The sequence below is a fragment of the Acomys russatus genome, chromosome 9 (assembly GCF_903995435.1).
Source record: "Acomys russatus chromosome 9, mAcoRus1.1, whole genome shotgun sequence".
Taxonomy (NCBI): Eukaryota; Metazoa; Chordata; class Mammalia; order Rodentia; family Muridae; genus Acomys; species Acomys russatus.
In genome coordinates this window covers 37,155,069-37,170,876 of record NC_067145.1, presented here as the reverse complement: position 1 = coordinate 37,170,876, position 15,808 = coordinate 37,155,069, and the positions used below count along the sequence as shown (strand labels likewise).

The following is a 15,808-nucleotide window of genomic DNA, read 5'->3' as shown; positions in this document are numbered from 1 at the left end:
TTATTTTGAGACAGGCTCTCAGGTAGCCCATGCTAACCTTCAATTCACTTTGTCTCCTTGACCGTCTGGTCCTTTTTCCATATCACAGTGCTGGGATTTTAAGTATGCACCGCTACCACAACTGTTTTACTGATAAATTGAATGCAGGTCTTTTTCAATGATAGATGCAACTAGTTGAGCTGCATCCCCAGCTCCTATTATTGTGCCTTTATAGTGTGGTTAATACACTAGGCTTCTGCTAGTCAGAGATTGGTATTGTATGGCACCCATTCCTTAAAAAACCTAGCGGATTGATTTTATCTGTAAAGTGACTAATATTACCAGGAAAAGTGAGAATGCCAGTAGTACCTTGGCAAATTTCATCCTTTCATATTTTTACAATAAATTGACTTTTTAAAGTAAACCCACCAAAAGCATGAACGCTCTCCTCATTCAGCAGTGGCTCAGTGTTTAAGTCTTGCCAGTTGATTTCACTGATTCATGTTATAAAACCACTTGGCAGATAGATCAGTGTCTCGAGTCACATCTGAGTTTCCACCTGAAACATGGTAAACCAACTTGCCTTCTATTTTACAATACGTTCATTGAGTTCACTGATTTTAGTAGTTAGAACTGTCCTTAGTAATAAAGGTATTAGACTGTGTTTGAGTGAATGTTACAGGCTCATAAAATTTTTTTAAAGGAATATTATTTTGAGAACTGGTGTCCTCCTTACCATCAATGTGTTTGTGGTTCTGTTTTGAATATTAATATAATAATGCTTGCTTATGAAAAATCAGCATACTGTCACCTTTCCAGTATTTTCTTCTTGTCTGACCTTAAAAAACTGTCTTCTGGGTTTAAGAAGCGTTCATAGGCGCTAAGGTTGTATATCAGGTTGCTTTTCTCCTTCCTTGGTTCCCAGTTGACAATCATGCTGAGAAATTCAGGGTTATTGATTCATGGATACTTAAGTTTTGGTTTGTTGGCTTATATTACTCCCCTTCTTAGTTTTTGAGGATTTCATTCATACATGGATATATCTCGATCAAATTTATCTCTTATTCCTTCGCCCCTTTCTGTGCTCCTGCCTCTTATTCTTCCTCTAAGCTTCATGAAATGCTTTTAGACTCACTTAGTTCACTTAGTGCTGACTTGTATGTGCAGGGGTAGAACCATCTCCTAGAGGGAGCATGTATACCCTTCCAGACCCTATCCCTAAAGAAAAGTCTTCTCCTGAAGTCATCATTTGCCCAAAACTTGTCAGACAGGGGTGGGACTCCATGAGCTCTTCTCTCATTCATGCTGCGATTTTGCTGGCTTCATCTTGTACAGGTCTAGTGCGTGCATTTCCCCATCACTGAGGGTCCATGTGTGCATTTGTGCTGTATTGATATGATGTCTGGCAAATAGTGTTTCACTATAGATTACTACTGCCTCTGGCTTTTATTGTGTTTCTGCCCCTCTTTCAGGTTGATCCCAGAACCTTGGTGGCAGTGGTTTATAATTTAGAGCTCACTTCTTCACAGTCTCTTTATTGTCTATGATTGTGGATTTCTGATGAGGGTTGAGCAGTGCACTTATCTATGGGTATAAAGATGACTTAAAGTGGCATTTAGTGTGTATTTAGCCAAACAATAATAGGTTATCCTAGAGTCCCTATGATCTAGCCAACCATTTCTTTTGCTTTTTGCTTTTATTTTGTCCTTTATGGGTATGAGTGCCAAGTTAATAGTGTCAAGTATGGTTTCTGTCTTACATTAATCCATTTTTAAAAAATAGTTGGTTACTCCTATAGTTGTGGCACTCTTGTACCAGTGGGCATATCTTTCAGATTAGTCATTATTGTAGCCTACAAGGGTCATGCCGGTCAAGTAAGTATTTATCGCCTCTCCCATCAGCGTATGGTGAAAGCTAGCCAGTAGGTATGAAGATTCTATGTTGGTACCACCATGTCCTATGACTCAAGTATGTGGTGTCTTCAGCAATAGCGGTTTTCACAGTGATGTTTGGGGGGCAAGGAAGGCTGCTGATGGACCCCATTGACCAACAACTCAAAAAAGGTAACTCATACCTGTCACTGGGCTTTTTATTTGCTAAGCTGTGGTTTGAGGGGAAAGGCAATGCTTCCAATTAAGCACCCCACACAAAGCTAGCTAGCATCCACAAGTCAGAGAGAATGACATGCACTGTTTTGTCTTTGTAGTTCTGGATTAACTCTGTTGGGTAATAATTTCCCACACCACCTATTTACTTGGAATGTCATGATTTTTTTTTTTTCATTGCTAGGTGAATACTCTATTATATATGTAAACATGTTAATGTATGTTTAGAATACTTATATATGTATGCTTGCATAAATATTTTTAAAAACTTCTATAGATTTCCATATGAATTTTCAAATGTATGTAGTGTCTTTCCCCTATCGTTCTGTACCTTTCCATCACATCCCCCTGCACCACGATTCCTTTCTAGTTTCCAAAGGTTCACTAACGTCCGCATGTGAGAGAACGGGAATTGTCTGTCTCAGGCTGAGTTACCTCCCTCAGTAGGTTAATTTCCATTTACTTGGAAATTTTGTAATTTCATTTTCTCTTCTAGGAAAATACTCCATTGTGTATGTAAACCATATTTTCATTGTTCATTACTTGGTGGACATCTAGGTGGTTTCCATTTCCTGGCTATCGTGACTAGAGGAGCAGAGAACACAAATGAGCAAATATCTCTGTTCTAGGATATAAGTGTTAAAACTCTGGATCCTATGGATCCTATGGCAAATCAATCTCTAGATTTTGTCAGATGTATAGCTGATAAAGTCCTTGGCCCCTTCCTATTCTAAAGCTTCCTTTCCATGGAAATGACTGTGCCCTTTATTTATGGAAGCAATTTAGTTCATGGGGTCCCACTTGTGAACTTTTGGTTTTAGTATCTGCACTACCAGTGTCCTGTTCAGATAGCCCTTTCTGTGATGATAAATGAAATACATTTCACATCTTTATGAGATGCAGTGTATCAGGACTGACGTCATACGTTTAAAGTTGAGTTTTATATAGTAGTCCTGTATCTTAGATGTGCGAGATGCTGTAGCTCTTCATTTAGTGTCGTTTATGTTGGTGCCAGTGGAAGAAGACGAGCATGACTATTATTGGGCTTTAGATGGCTCATTAGATGGCCCTTGGATCTGTAATGTATGTGTCTGAGTACATCACACTTAGGAATGACCAGTGAAGGAAAAAATGTTGAACAGCTGTGGATCTTAACTCAGTAAGAGATTGCTTGTCTGATACTCTGTCCACAGTATTGAAGGCAGAGAAGTGGACTCATTTAGCCAGAATTCTTGGAGTACTGACTGCATTCTACCGGCAATATGTCTGGAGGTGAAGAGTATCTTAATTAAAATGAGGAGGTTACAGCTTTGCTAGATTTTAACATTTTGACATAACACATCACCTCTTGGTTACTGTATATAAAAAAATAGAGAACCAGATTGAAATGTATAATTACAAAACTCATTTTAAAATAACTTTCTTAAAACATCAAATAGGAAAAACAAGACTTTCGTTTAAATTTGTGCCTTGCAGAGGTTTGCTATACATCCCATAAACACATGTTAACTAAAATTCCCAGCCAGAAGCACAGCCTCTCTCTTGGTTACATCTTGCTTCTCTGATTTTTGTAGAGTTGTTCGTTTATGGCTTAGTATGTAATGGGAGAATGGCAGGCACCAAAACAGCCAACGTTGGTATTTTTGTTTTGTTTTTAAGTTAAAGGCTTGAAGTTTCTTTCCTTCTTTCTTTCTTTTTTCTTTTTTCTTTTCTTTTTGAGACTGGGTTTCTCTGTGTAGCCTTGGCTGTCCTAGACTCACTTTGTAGACCAGGCTGGCCTTGAACTCTCAGCGATCCACCTACCTTTTCCTCCCAAGTGCTGGGTAGAGTTTCACGAGTGTTGTAGACAGAACTCATTTTTAATTTTTACTGTACACGCCAAATTTAAAAAAGACTGAAAATAGTCTATTTTGGTATGCACTCCTTTAATCCCAACACTGTAGAGACAGAGATAGGTGGATATCTGTGAGTTGATAGATCTTTAGTTAATAGATCTATCAGTGTGGCTTCTACTTTGTCTCAAGTTGTCTTAAATTTACTATTCATTTTCAACAACAGAGGTCTCAAAGAATTCCACACCCCTCCCCCCAAAAAAAACCCCAACAAAAACAAAAAACCCCCAAACTAGCTTCAGCTGTTCTACTCCTGGCATCCAAAGGATTCTGTTCTACCACATTTCTCCTTCCTTTTCCTCTAATCCTTCATACATTGCTCCGTGTTCACCCCAACTCAACTTGTGTCCTTTTTCTTTAATTATTATGTTTATATGTGTGTCTATGTATACATATACATCAACCTGCGAGATCCATTTAGTGTTGCTTGTTTCTATGTTTTCAGGGCTTGACATTGGATAACCCATTGGGGTTCATCCTGGGGAAGACCTAAATTTCCCTCTCAGCAGAGAGAACTCAGTCTAGGGGTAGGACCCATGAGGTTTTACCATGTCTGTTGGTGCTGTCATTGTTCAGGTCTTGTTATGTAACCATATTGTTGAGACATGGGTAAGGCTTCCCTCTCATTCTAGGAAACACTCTGACAGCACATTTCCTCATCCTCTGCTCTTCCAGTCCCTTCTGCCCCATCTTTGGGTTGTTCTTGAGCCTCAGTTGGTAGATGGCATTGTAGAATCATACCAGCTGGGGCTCTTACCCCGTGGTCAGTTGTTGTTCTCTGTAGTGCCCTTCATTCCTGCAAAGAGAAGCTTTGATGAAGGGTGACAGTTACATTTATATTACCACAGAGACTGTGCATCCTTGTTTGTTTCTATTCTGTTTAGAGTAGTGTGGGAATGGAATCAGCTTCGATGTACATCAACTGATGAATGGTTAATATAAATAAGTGCTTTATATGCATGATGGAATTTTATTCAGTCATTTATAAAAAAGGAATGTAGAAGAAAATGGATAAATGTGGAAATACTAAGAGAAGTAACCCAGACCCCGCAAGTAAAATGCTACATGTTCTCTTTCACATATACATTTGAGTGTTTTGTATTTTTCTCACTTCCCCTGGAATTCTAGTAGAGTTTATTGGGTGTCAACACCTGTGCTTATTTGTTCTTTCTAGCTGTGATCACAAACTCAGGCCACCATGCCCATCTCCTCTCCCTCACCCCCCCTCTCCCCCCCACCCCTCGGACTGGAGTAGTACTAAGGTTGTACAGAAGTATTTGACTGACTGAGCCATCTCCTCCTCAGTCCCCAGATCTTAGCTTTTTATATATGTATCAGTGACTGGCCATAGGTGGGTTATGAAATTAGAAGCGAGAAAGGGAAAAGTAGGTCCCCAGAATGAGACTGGGAGGGTCATAAAAGAACGCCTGTGACATGAAAACAGAGAAGAAGTCTCTTGGGGATGGAAAGGGACACAGGGGTGAGAATGTGTGTATGGGTGGACCTTCAAAAATAAGTTGTGCCTCAAAAACACCGCAAAGAAACCTAATACATGCTATGCTCATTAAAAAAAAAAAGTACTTAACAACAAAACTTCAGAATGAGTAGCTTTTATCCTAAAAATTTCTAGGTGTTAATCAAATATTAATTTTTGTTTCTGTCACGCACACCCTTAATCCCAATATGCAGGAGGCTGGGGCAAGTGGATTTCTGTGAGTTCGAGGTCTACAAAGTGAGTTCAGGACAACTAAGGCTACACAGAGAAATCCTGTCTTAAAAAACAAACAAACAAAAGATTTGAGTGAAGAGGTGTGTTAACTTTCCATGTTTAATAGAATGCAAATGTGGTATGAATATATTTCATTATTGGTTTGTAGGAATGAAATTTTCAAATAGTTAGGATCAATTAATGTAGGTTTCAGGCTTCTGTAACTTGAGAGTACTGAAAGTTCATGGAACTTGACTATCTTACTGTTCTTCACCTACTTTTGCTTAGTCGGCCTCAAACTGGCTGTATAGCTGAGGCTGGCCTGATCCCCGAGCTGCCGAGACCTCCTCAGTTCATGGATTATACAGCCATGCACTACCTCATTTAGGTCTTGACTTTTGGTGTCTTTTTCTTTCTCCAAAAGCATTCATTATCTCTGACCTGTTCAAAGCAACATATAAGCCACCTTTTCCATGTTTGACGTTATTTCTTGACTTGAATTAAATAGTTGGCATACCCTTTTCTTTCCCTCACAGTTTCTTCTCTACACTGCAGCTGCCATCACTGTGTAGACCAGGCTGGCCTGAAACACTCAACTTTCTATGAAAAGCACATTTGCTAATGTATGTAAACAACTTTCATTGCCTTCCTGTTGGCTACTTTGTGGAGTTAACTAGCCTTTATTATTTTACTAGCTTGCGTCCCTAGTTCTTGGTAGATATCTAATCTTGGGTGTATTAAATGTTATTACCTCTTCAGGTGCCTGTTGCATATTTCTTTGTACATTTTAGGCTGTGATTTGCAAGCTGCTTTCTTTAGCCAGCCAAACCCATCCTAGAATTATTCAACATGTCAGTTCTGGGGTGTGTGTATGTATGTGTGTGCACGTGCGCACGCTCGTGCATGTCCATATATGTATGTATGTATTTATGTTGTTAATTTATCAGTATGTCCTAATAATGTTTATTATTAGGCCTATACTTATTATGGCAGTATAACTTGCAATCAGTCAAGACACAGACACCTGTTATATTTGAAAATAGCCTTGGTTAACCTGGGGCAAGGAAGATACATATTAATCCTCTAAACTACTTCCCATAGTTGGGCAGTTATGGGATACCTGTGCCAATCTCATACCCTCTGGTTCTAATAATTTCTATCAAGGTACCTCTCATCCATAACCCCATATACTTGCTAATTGTCATCATCTGGGCCAAGTCTCCACCCCCAGCGGCATGTGTGCACCATCATACAGGAAAGCCTGATCCCTCTCCGATTCCCCAACGAGCCTGTCTTTTGTCTTGGGTTGAAACTTCCTCTCTCTATGAGTCTATCTAGATCTTTATCAGTGTGTAGAGACAAGTTCTCAGTGGGGTCAAGCCACCCAGGACTGCTTTCTCCTTGGGCCCAGCCTAAGGCAAGGTCACATTCTCTCCACATACTGTACTAGATATACTGTGATGTCTAAAATTGGCTGCTTGTTTTCCTGTTGAATGGTGATGAAAGGCGCCTTCCATTTTCAGGCCTGAATGCTAACTTGTTTTCTCTTTTGTGTCTTCATTCAACTCTAGTCACGTGTGGTCAGTAGAGTGTTACTCCTGTGTAAAAACATTCTTCACTGTCTTTATGGCTGGCTCCAAAACTTAGTTTATTTGCCTCCCCTATTACATTCTCTTATCTCTGGAGTTTCACTCTTCACTTTCAGAGTTTTAGGTACACTCTTCTTGTAGTCCTTGGAGTATGTAAGTCAGAATCCTGCCTTACAGTTATCCTTCTTAAAAAAGTACTTGGGACCTATCCTGTCATTTCAGAAATAAAGTAAAAATATATGTATGTATGTATGTAGTTTGTGGTATTAGAGTATTAATAATCCGTTGAACTGCAGTATCAGAATGGTCACGACTGATTTGTTAGCCATTTTGTATTCATGACAGGAACAGTGACCTTAGTTTTGTTAGTTTTGCAATGTATGTTTTTGTTCACCCAGCTTCACAGACGCAGCCCTGTTAACCCCCCCTCCCCCCTTATTTTGGCCAGTAACATTGTACTGTTTTTTGTATGTTTGTTTATTTTGTATATAGTGCCCTGCCTGTATGTACACCTGCTGGCCAGAAGAGAGGGCACAACATTATAGATGGTTGTGAGCCACCTTTGGAAGAGCAGTCAGTGACTTTAACCTCTGAGCCATCTCTCCAGCCCCTCAGCCCCCCCATTTGGAGTTCTTTAGTGCTCATTTGCCATTTAATTCTTAGTGACATTTTGTCTCTTGAATCATAAGAGAACCTTGGAGTTACACTTTGCTTCAGATGACAGAAAGGTATGGTATTGTAAGATTGTTACAAACTCCACTCTTAACAAAGTACCCCTTTGAGTACTTGAGTTTCACTGGGAGCTTTCATGTATTTGTCAGAGTTATTGTGAACTATTTTACATCAGCACTCTTTCTTGCCTAGATATAGATTATAGTAATTCTGTGTTTATGATCTTGAAAAGACAGTAATATTAATAATAGTTTTTTTGCTTTTAAAACTGGGGGTGGGAAATGTCCTACATTTGTAATGATTCTACCCTTTTCTCAAAAGATTAGAGATTTATAATAAAAGTTGTAAGTTTTTAAATTTTAAATATTTAATTGGCTAAGATGGAATATTTTGAAAGTATTCCGTGTGATGATTTGATAAATGACAGTTGTATAGTTGACATTACTATGCTCTTGTATTAGACTTTTACAACTTATCACTATGTTCAAAATTAAAGACTATGTCTTTTGGCCAATCTCTTTTCAACCTGGCCCCATCCCCATTTTTTTTTTCTTTTCTATGAGTTCAACTGAAGTTTCCACACAGAGAAGTGGTATATCATACAGTGTTTGTTTTTCTGTCATATTTTAAATAGCAAAATGTCTTCCAAGTTCATCTGTGTTTGTACAAATGGCAAGATTTCCCTTGGTGAGGTTAGGTGAATAATATTCCTTTGTATATGTGCACCGTATTTTCTTCAGTGACAACTTAGGACAGTGCATTTTGGCTCTTAGAAGTAATGCTTTGGTGAACATGAGGTATAGATACTCTGACTGGCTTTCTTTGGTTGTTGTACATATGTAAGTGGATATTTCTTATATATTGTAGATATGCAGAACCTCCTGGGTATTTCGTTCTCTCCTGTTCTTGTTTTTTTTAATTTTTATTTTTTTAATTTTTAATTTTATTTTTTTGAGGCTTTTATGCATGAGTACAGTTCATTTTCACCTTTTCTTCCCTTCTAACACTTCATGTCCTGGACTCTCTTTCAAATTCATGACCTCTTTGTTTTTATACATGCGTGCGCGCGCACTCTCTTTCAAATTCATGACCTCTTTGTTTTTATACATGCGTGCGCGCGCACACACACACACACACACACACACACGTACTCTATCCGTTTAGTGTTTGTGTGTGATTTGTTTAGGGCTGCTCATTTGTGATTAGATAGCCTATTAGGGGGCTCATCCCTGGAGAAGACTTGTCAGCAGCCATTAATTGCTTCGAGCTCTTCAAATAGGAGTGAGTCCTTGTGAGATTTCTCCCATCCATATTGGCATGTTATTTGGTGTTTTTTGCAGCTCTTGTTTAGGAGTCTATGTTGAGGTTTCCTGAGTACACCTTTCCTGTCATGTATAGAGGACACATTGCTGTAGTGGAACCCTGGAACTCTAGCTATTAAAGTCGTTTCTGCTACCTCTTCTGCAGTATTTTCATGGTTGAGGAGGGGTGAGAGATCTATACTTACCTCTGGGCATATGAATAAATATTTAGAATATAGTTTGGAAACCGAACCCGTATTAAGATTTCTGGAAGTCTATAAAGTGAGTGGCCTGGATTTACAGGCATGAATCCTTTTCTATGGAGAGGTCCTTGAAGCCAGACAGTTGTTGGTTACCCCAAGATATACTTGCTAATATTGCAGTTTGGGGGACATCTTAATTTTCCAGGTTATTGTTGTGGTTTATAGGCATCACGGCTGGTAGCACTATTTACTTTTCTTCCTTGGCAGCATGGAGCACCTTTGGTTGGATCCTGTGAGAGCAAGTCCTCAAAACAGGAGGCTTCTGGTTAGTCCTAGCTTTATTTCTCAAGTGCTGTGTCAAAAGTGTGTGGTGTCTTCAGCAAAGTTCTGAGAGGCGAGGGCAAAAACCTGTAAATAGTTTTGCTAGTCTCAAACCCCCTGGCCAACAACTTGAAGGGAGATTCCCCATACCTGGCACTATGTTTTTGTTTCTTTTCTATGGCTTTTCTGGCATTATCACCACAAGTGGGGTGTACACAAGTGTGTGTATGTACGCTAACATATGTATATTTTTAGGATGTTTTCCTATGTCTTTTCGAACATCTTTAGTATTAATTTTCTACCCTCATCCTTTTCCTTTTGAATTTCCCTGCTTTCCATATTTGCAGTTAAAGTTGTTTCACCCTACCCCCATCTTCTCTGCCCCCTTGCAACCTGGTTTTCCTATTTTCTGCTTTATAGAGCCTGTGTCCTATCATCCCCTTCTCTAGAGCTCCTTCTACCCGACTGCCAGCCCAGTGCTGTCTCATTTTCCTGGTTTCTGCAGTTAGTCAGGTTAAGTGTTGACCTAAAGTTAGTAGACTGGAGTCCACACACAGGAGAGAATACTCAGTGTTTGTTCTTTGGTATGCATTACTAGATTGACTATATGATACATCCATCATATGTTCTATTTGTTTTTTGTTTTTGTTTTTCGAGGCAGTGTTTCTCTGTAACAGATCTGGCTGTCCTGGAACTAGCTCTGTGGTCCAGGCTGGCCTCGGACTCATGAAGATCCACCTCCTTCTGCCCATCATATGTTTTAGCTATTTGGACCTTATGAAGTATTTGACTTCTTAGAACCATTTTTCCCATTTCTGCAGGGCAACATTTGCTGCTGCTGCCACTGCACAGGGGCTTTTGGTGCTGTGATCCCACTTATTTTTCATTTTGTTGTTTGTGTTTTCAATTCATACTCAAAAACCAAGACTAATGTCAGTGAGAATCATCCATATACATTGTTTTAGAAGATTCAAATAGGTTTACAGTTTTCGCTTACATGTTTAACCTTGTTTGCATATGTTGTAATGCCTCAATTTCCCTCCCTCTGCTTGTGTATATTTAGATTTCCTGTTGTTTATTGTTTGTTCCTTTTCATGTATTCTCAGTAGTATTGTCCATGATTTGTGTGTGTGTGTGTGTGTGTGTGTGTGTTTTGTACATGTCTTAGGATTGGATTATTGTAGCTTTGTTACATAGTTTTAAAATAGAAAGTGTGATAACTGGAGCTTTCTTTTTCTTAAAATGCTTGTTTGGTATGTTTTATGGATACACTCAAATTTTAGAAGATTTAATTTTTTGTGAAATGTGGAGTTAATAAAGAATATTCAAGTTGGAAAAGTCTTTGTCTAATAAACACAGGTAGATCTTTGGATGAAAATGGCTTTATGTACACAATTATGATCACATAAAAAACAGTTATGTAGATGATACTCACTCTTGACTACTCTGGGTAGGGCTTTTATTTCAGTGCATTATCTGTATCATTCCCCCTTTCCCAGTCTTTTGGCTACACTCCTGTCTCCCAGAACTCAAGAATGACTATAGTCATTAATCAAGCCCAAGTCCTTCTAGTCAGGGTGGCAGATAGTGTCCCTCCAGCCCAATATAGATCCACTGCTTCTCTCCCATTCTTTTCCACAGCCAGGTCTCTTGCTCCAGGTCACCTGCCACATCTTTTTAGTTCTCTCAAGGGCCAAGCAAGTAGTGCAGATGATAGTAGAGCCTGATGTTCTTAGTTTACTCCAGTGTTATCCTGGGGCTGCAGTCCTAGAGCAGTGTGCGCTATTTCACTTTTTGGATTCCCTTTTGCTTACCACCGTGTTCTGACTCTTTTTTTTTTTTTTTTTTAATATATTTTGGGTCTGGAGAGATGGCTCAGAGGTTAAGAGCACTGTCTGCTCTTCCAGAGGTCCTGAGTTCAATTCCCAGCAACTACATGGTGGCTCAAAACCATCTATAATGTGATCTGATATCCTTTTCAGCACTGCATGCATAATAATAAATAAATATTTAAAAATATATTTTATTAATTTATCCATATTACATCTTAATTGTTATCCCATTCCTTGTATCCTACCACCTGTTCTGACTTTTTTTTCCCCCCTGTTCTGACTCTTATATAGAACTGTTGCTATTTTTCTGACAGGAACTATATTTTATAACTGAATAATAGATAAATTAGTAACCTACAATGTCACCATTAGTTGTATGAAAGGTAATTTTTTAAAAACTTAAATAATAGCTTCAAAATGGCCCAGAATTCAGAAATATTCTTTTGGCCTTTTTTTTTTTTTTTTTTTTTTTTTTTTTTTAAACCTTTGCTCCCTGTCCTTTCTCTTCCCTTCCCTTCCCTGTAAGGGAGAAGTAGGTTTACGCTAAGACTTTCAGTACACCAAATTGATTAACTGGCTTGTGGTTGATGGTTGGATAGACGTTGAATATTTTAGAAACAATACAGTGTTTTTGAAAGAATCACCAAAACAGGTGTAAAGAAGAATGACTCTTGGATTTTAAACAACCTTAGCTTGTGTGCTACAGTCAAAGTTTTGGAAGAATCAGAAATTGATTTTTGTTTTGTTTCATTTGTCTTCATTTGGCTCAGAAACCAAATGTAGTTACTGTCGAGGTAGATTGGTAGCTATAGTCTAGAATTAAAGGCAGGGCTTTGGGGTGGATTTATTAACACAGCTTTAGAATTTAAGGTGTGTGTTTGTTCTTGCACATGGAGATGTGCAGAGTGAGACAGGTGTGCTGTATAATAATATAGAACAAAAATGTACAGTGACCATAATTTGAGGTAAATTAATATGTGCTTTTTATGTACTGTCTGTCACTTGGCATAAAAGAAAGCACTGGTGAAAGAAACCAGTTGGTAACTGTAGAGTGGTTGCTGCTCCTATTTACTAAGCCAGTATATTTAGCTTGTTAGCATTCTCTGCTACTCCCCTCCTCCTTCTATAAAAATGGCCTAAACTCATCTCTGTAATCTATAATCTCTACTACAGTTCAAGCGCTATGCAAGTAAAGTAGTTTTATCATATATTATTTAGTTAAGTATATCTGAATGATTGATAGGAGTACCTTTTGATTGTTTGATTCTAGTGTAAATGTTATATATATGATAAAGTTCAATTCATGACCTTTGTTTCAAGTGTTTACTAACTGGTGGCTACCATTGAAAATATCAATAACCCAAAGGTGATCACGGACTATCAAGCATCCTCCTTGTTAATTTATCTTCTAATCTATTTGTTGTACTCACTTAAGGGACATCTAATGAAGATGTAAAGTTAATTTATTTTCTAATCCTTATTCTCTTTGTTTAAAAGACATCTTCTGGTTCTGTGTCAGTTTGACATCTCACTACTCGTTAGCTGCTATTTCATAAATTTCAGTATAGCCCAAAATTACCTTAGCTTGCATCATGCACTGAAACTTTTTCAAGGCAGAGAGGCTCAGTATCTAAATAACACTTAAATAGCAGAAAGCAAAAGCTATCAATCCACTGCTCAACAGCCAAGAGTATAGATTCTTACATCTCTATGTTATATGTCTTGGGATGAATATTAAGAGGATAGAACTTCGCTTATCTTTTAATTTATTCAAATCACAAACATACATGTTGTGTCCCCGCCACAGTATTACCCTGTATATAATGTGGAAGTCTCTAAGGTGTTTTATTGTTTTAAATTTTTGATTTCTTTTAAAGATTTGCTTAAGTATGATGCACTCAAAACCCAGTGCTACCTTACTAAAGCTCTGTCAGAGGTGGGTGGGGAGATATTTCTTTAAAGCTGAAGTGACGTTTTATTAGTAATATGCCAAGAGCCATAGAGGGGGCACTAAACCATATAAATAGCTTTGTTTCTATTTGCCGAATTGGTTGAAACATTGAAATTATCTCTGCACACATATTACCTTTCATTTTTCCCGTCAAAGATGACTGTGACTGAGTTGAACTTTTGTGTTTGGGTTTTGCTTTTTTTGGTCATGTTAGTACCCCAAACACTGATTATTTGTTTCAATAAGAAAAATTTTTTTTCCTCTCTCATTATGAAAATATGTAAGTTAATTACATGAAGTTGGATACAGAAATAAATATGAGGTTAGATTTTATAAAAGAATTGTGTTTAGCACTGTTTTCAGACAGGTCACAAGTTAAACCATCACAGCTACCATTACCCCAATCCTGGGGAATTTGCTCTTATGCCTGTTGTATCACTTACCTTTAGAAAGAACAATATGCAGAAGGAAAAAAAATCACATAAAATTCTCCCTCCAAACGCTTTGCTAAGTTATGGCTTTTATTAGTTACCTTTGTTAAGTTTATCCCTAGTCTAGGGTGTGTTGTTGCTTATGGTGTTTGATTGTTTTGCCATGCTATCTGAAGATCAGTATTACTAGACCTAAACCTAAGAGAATCTCCTGTGATGAAGTACTTAATATTTTTAAGGGAGGAAGCTTATCAATTAGTGAAATGTTTGCCAATTTTTAGTTTTCGATAATAATCACTAGAACAAGTAGATTCTTGGGTTTTAACTTTGTAAGACACCATGCACAAAATACCATGTTTATAGAGTAAACTCTAGTGTCTTTAGCACACCTCTTGTTTGATCCTTCTGTAGAGTTAAACATAGCTTTTTATTTAAGAAAACTGACAAGTAAATGTCAAGACTAGAGCATCTAATTCATCTTGATTAGTAGATTATTCTGGTGTTCATTTTAGACAGTAGCAGTGCCTTTTCTGCTATTTTTTTTTTTTCAGTATTGTATGAAAATCCATGGGAACAGCAACTTAGGAATAGTACATAAAGACATTGTTATGGCATGCTCTGATTGTTACAAGATTTATCTGCAAATAGAAATGTTAGCGTATATCTAAGAGTCTCTTAAAACTTTGTAAAAATTGGTAGTGATAATTGTAATAGTCTTGCATAAGTTCTCAACCTGTGGGTTAGGACTTCTTTCAGGGTCAAACAATCATTTCTCAGGGTGGCCTAATGCATTGGAAAACCCAGATATTTACACTAAGGTTCAGAACAATAGCAAAAATAGTTGTGAAGTAACAGTGAAAATACTTTTATGATTGGGTTACCACAACGTGAAGAACTTAACTGTATTGAAGGGTCCTCAGTATCAGGAAGGGTGAGAACCACTATTGTAGGGCCCTTAACATCATCTCATTGTAATTGATGTGTTTTGAAGCCTTAGGATCTAGTTTGTAGTCCTTACCATAATGTTGATTTCATAAAGTAGAAAGATCCATGGTGTGCAGTATGGAGGAATCCAGGGTTAAAATATCCTTCATTCTTCCAGCATCAGATTTTGATAGTAGCTATGGAATACTGTCTCTTTCAAGCTCAGATTGGATTTAAGTTAAATTTTAAACTAGATTGGAGTAGTCTTACCAATACCCTTTGCCTAGCACATAATAAAAATTTAGACTGTTAGTGGGAAACTGGTCAACCAACACAAGCTATATTTTATATATGCAGCTTAGCTATGGTGAGCAGTTCTTAGTAGAGAACAGTTAGGAAGTTTTTCTGGACTGCAGGTTCTCTCATATGTGGGCACTGTGAATGAAGCTGGCCTGAAACTCAGGTTACATTTAAGAAATGTGAGTTCTTCTAGGTAAAGTTGGCCCTGCAAAGAGGAAACATTTGATGTTGTCTTTACCAACAGAGAATAGATTCTTTTTTTGGATTGTAGTAAACTCTTAAAACTTGGAGTTATTTTAGCTTACAAATACGAAGATTATTTAAAAAGCAAGTTTTGAGATTATTTTTTAAAAATCTGAATCTGCACACCTTTAATCCTAGCACTTAGGAGACAGAGGCAGGTGGATCTCTGAGTTTGAGGCCTGGTCTACAAAGCAAGTTCTCCAAGGCTACAGGGTTTCTACTTTGTCTCAAAAGATCAAAAAAAAAAAAAAAAAAAAAGCAGGTGGGGGCGTGCGTGCGGGCGGGGAATCGGGCGGGGAATCAGAATCTGAAAACAGCAAGTCCTCACAGTGTTTGTTCTCTTATAATTTATCAAGT

General features: G+C 37.9%; 1 protein-coding gene across 7 annotated transcripts in view; it reads left to right on the top strand.

Moving 5' to 3' along the window:
* Positions 1–15,808, top strand: part of Wac (WW domain containing adaptor with coiled-coil) — a 53,547-nt gene that overhangs the window by 12,397 nt on the left and 25,342 nt on the right. The window lies entirely within an intron of this gene.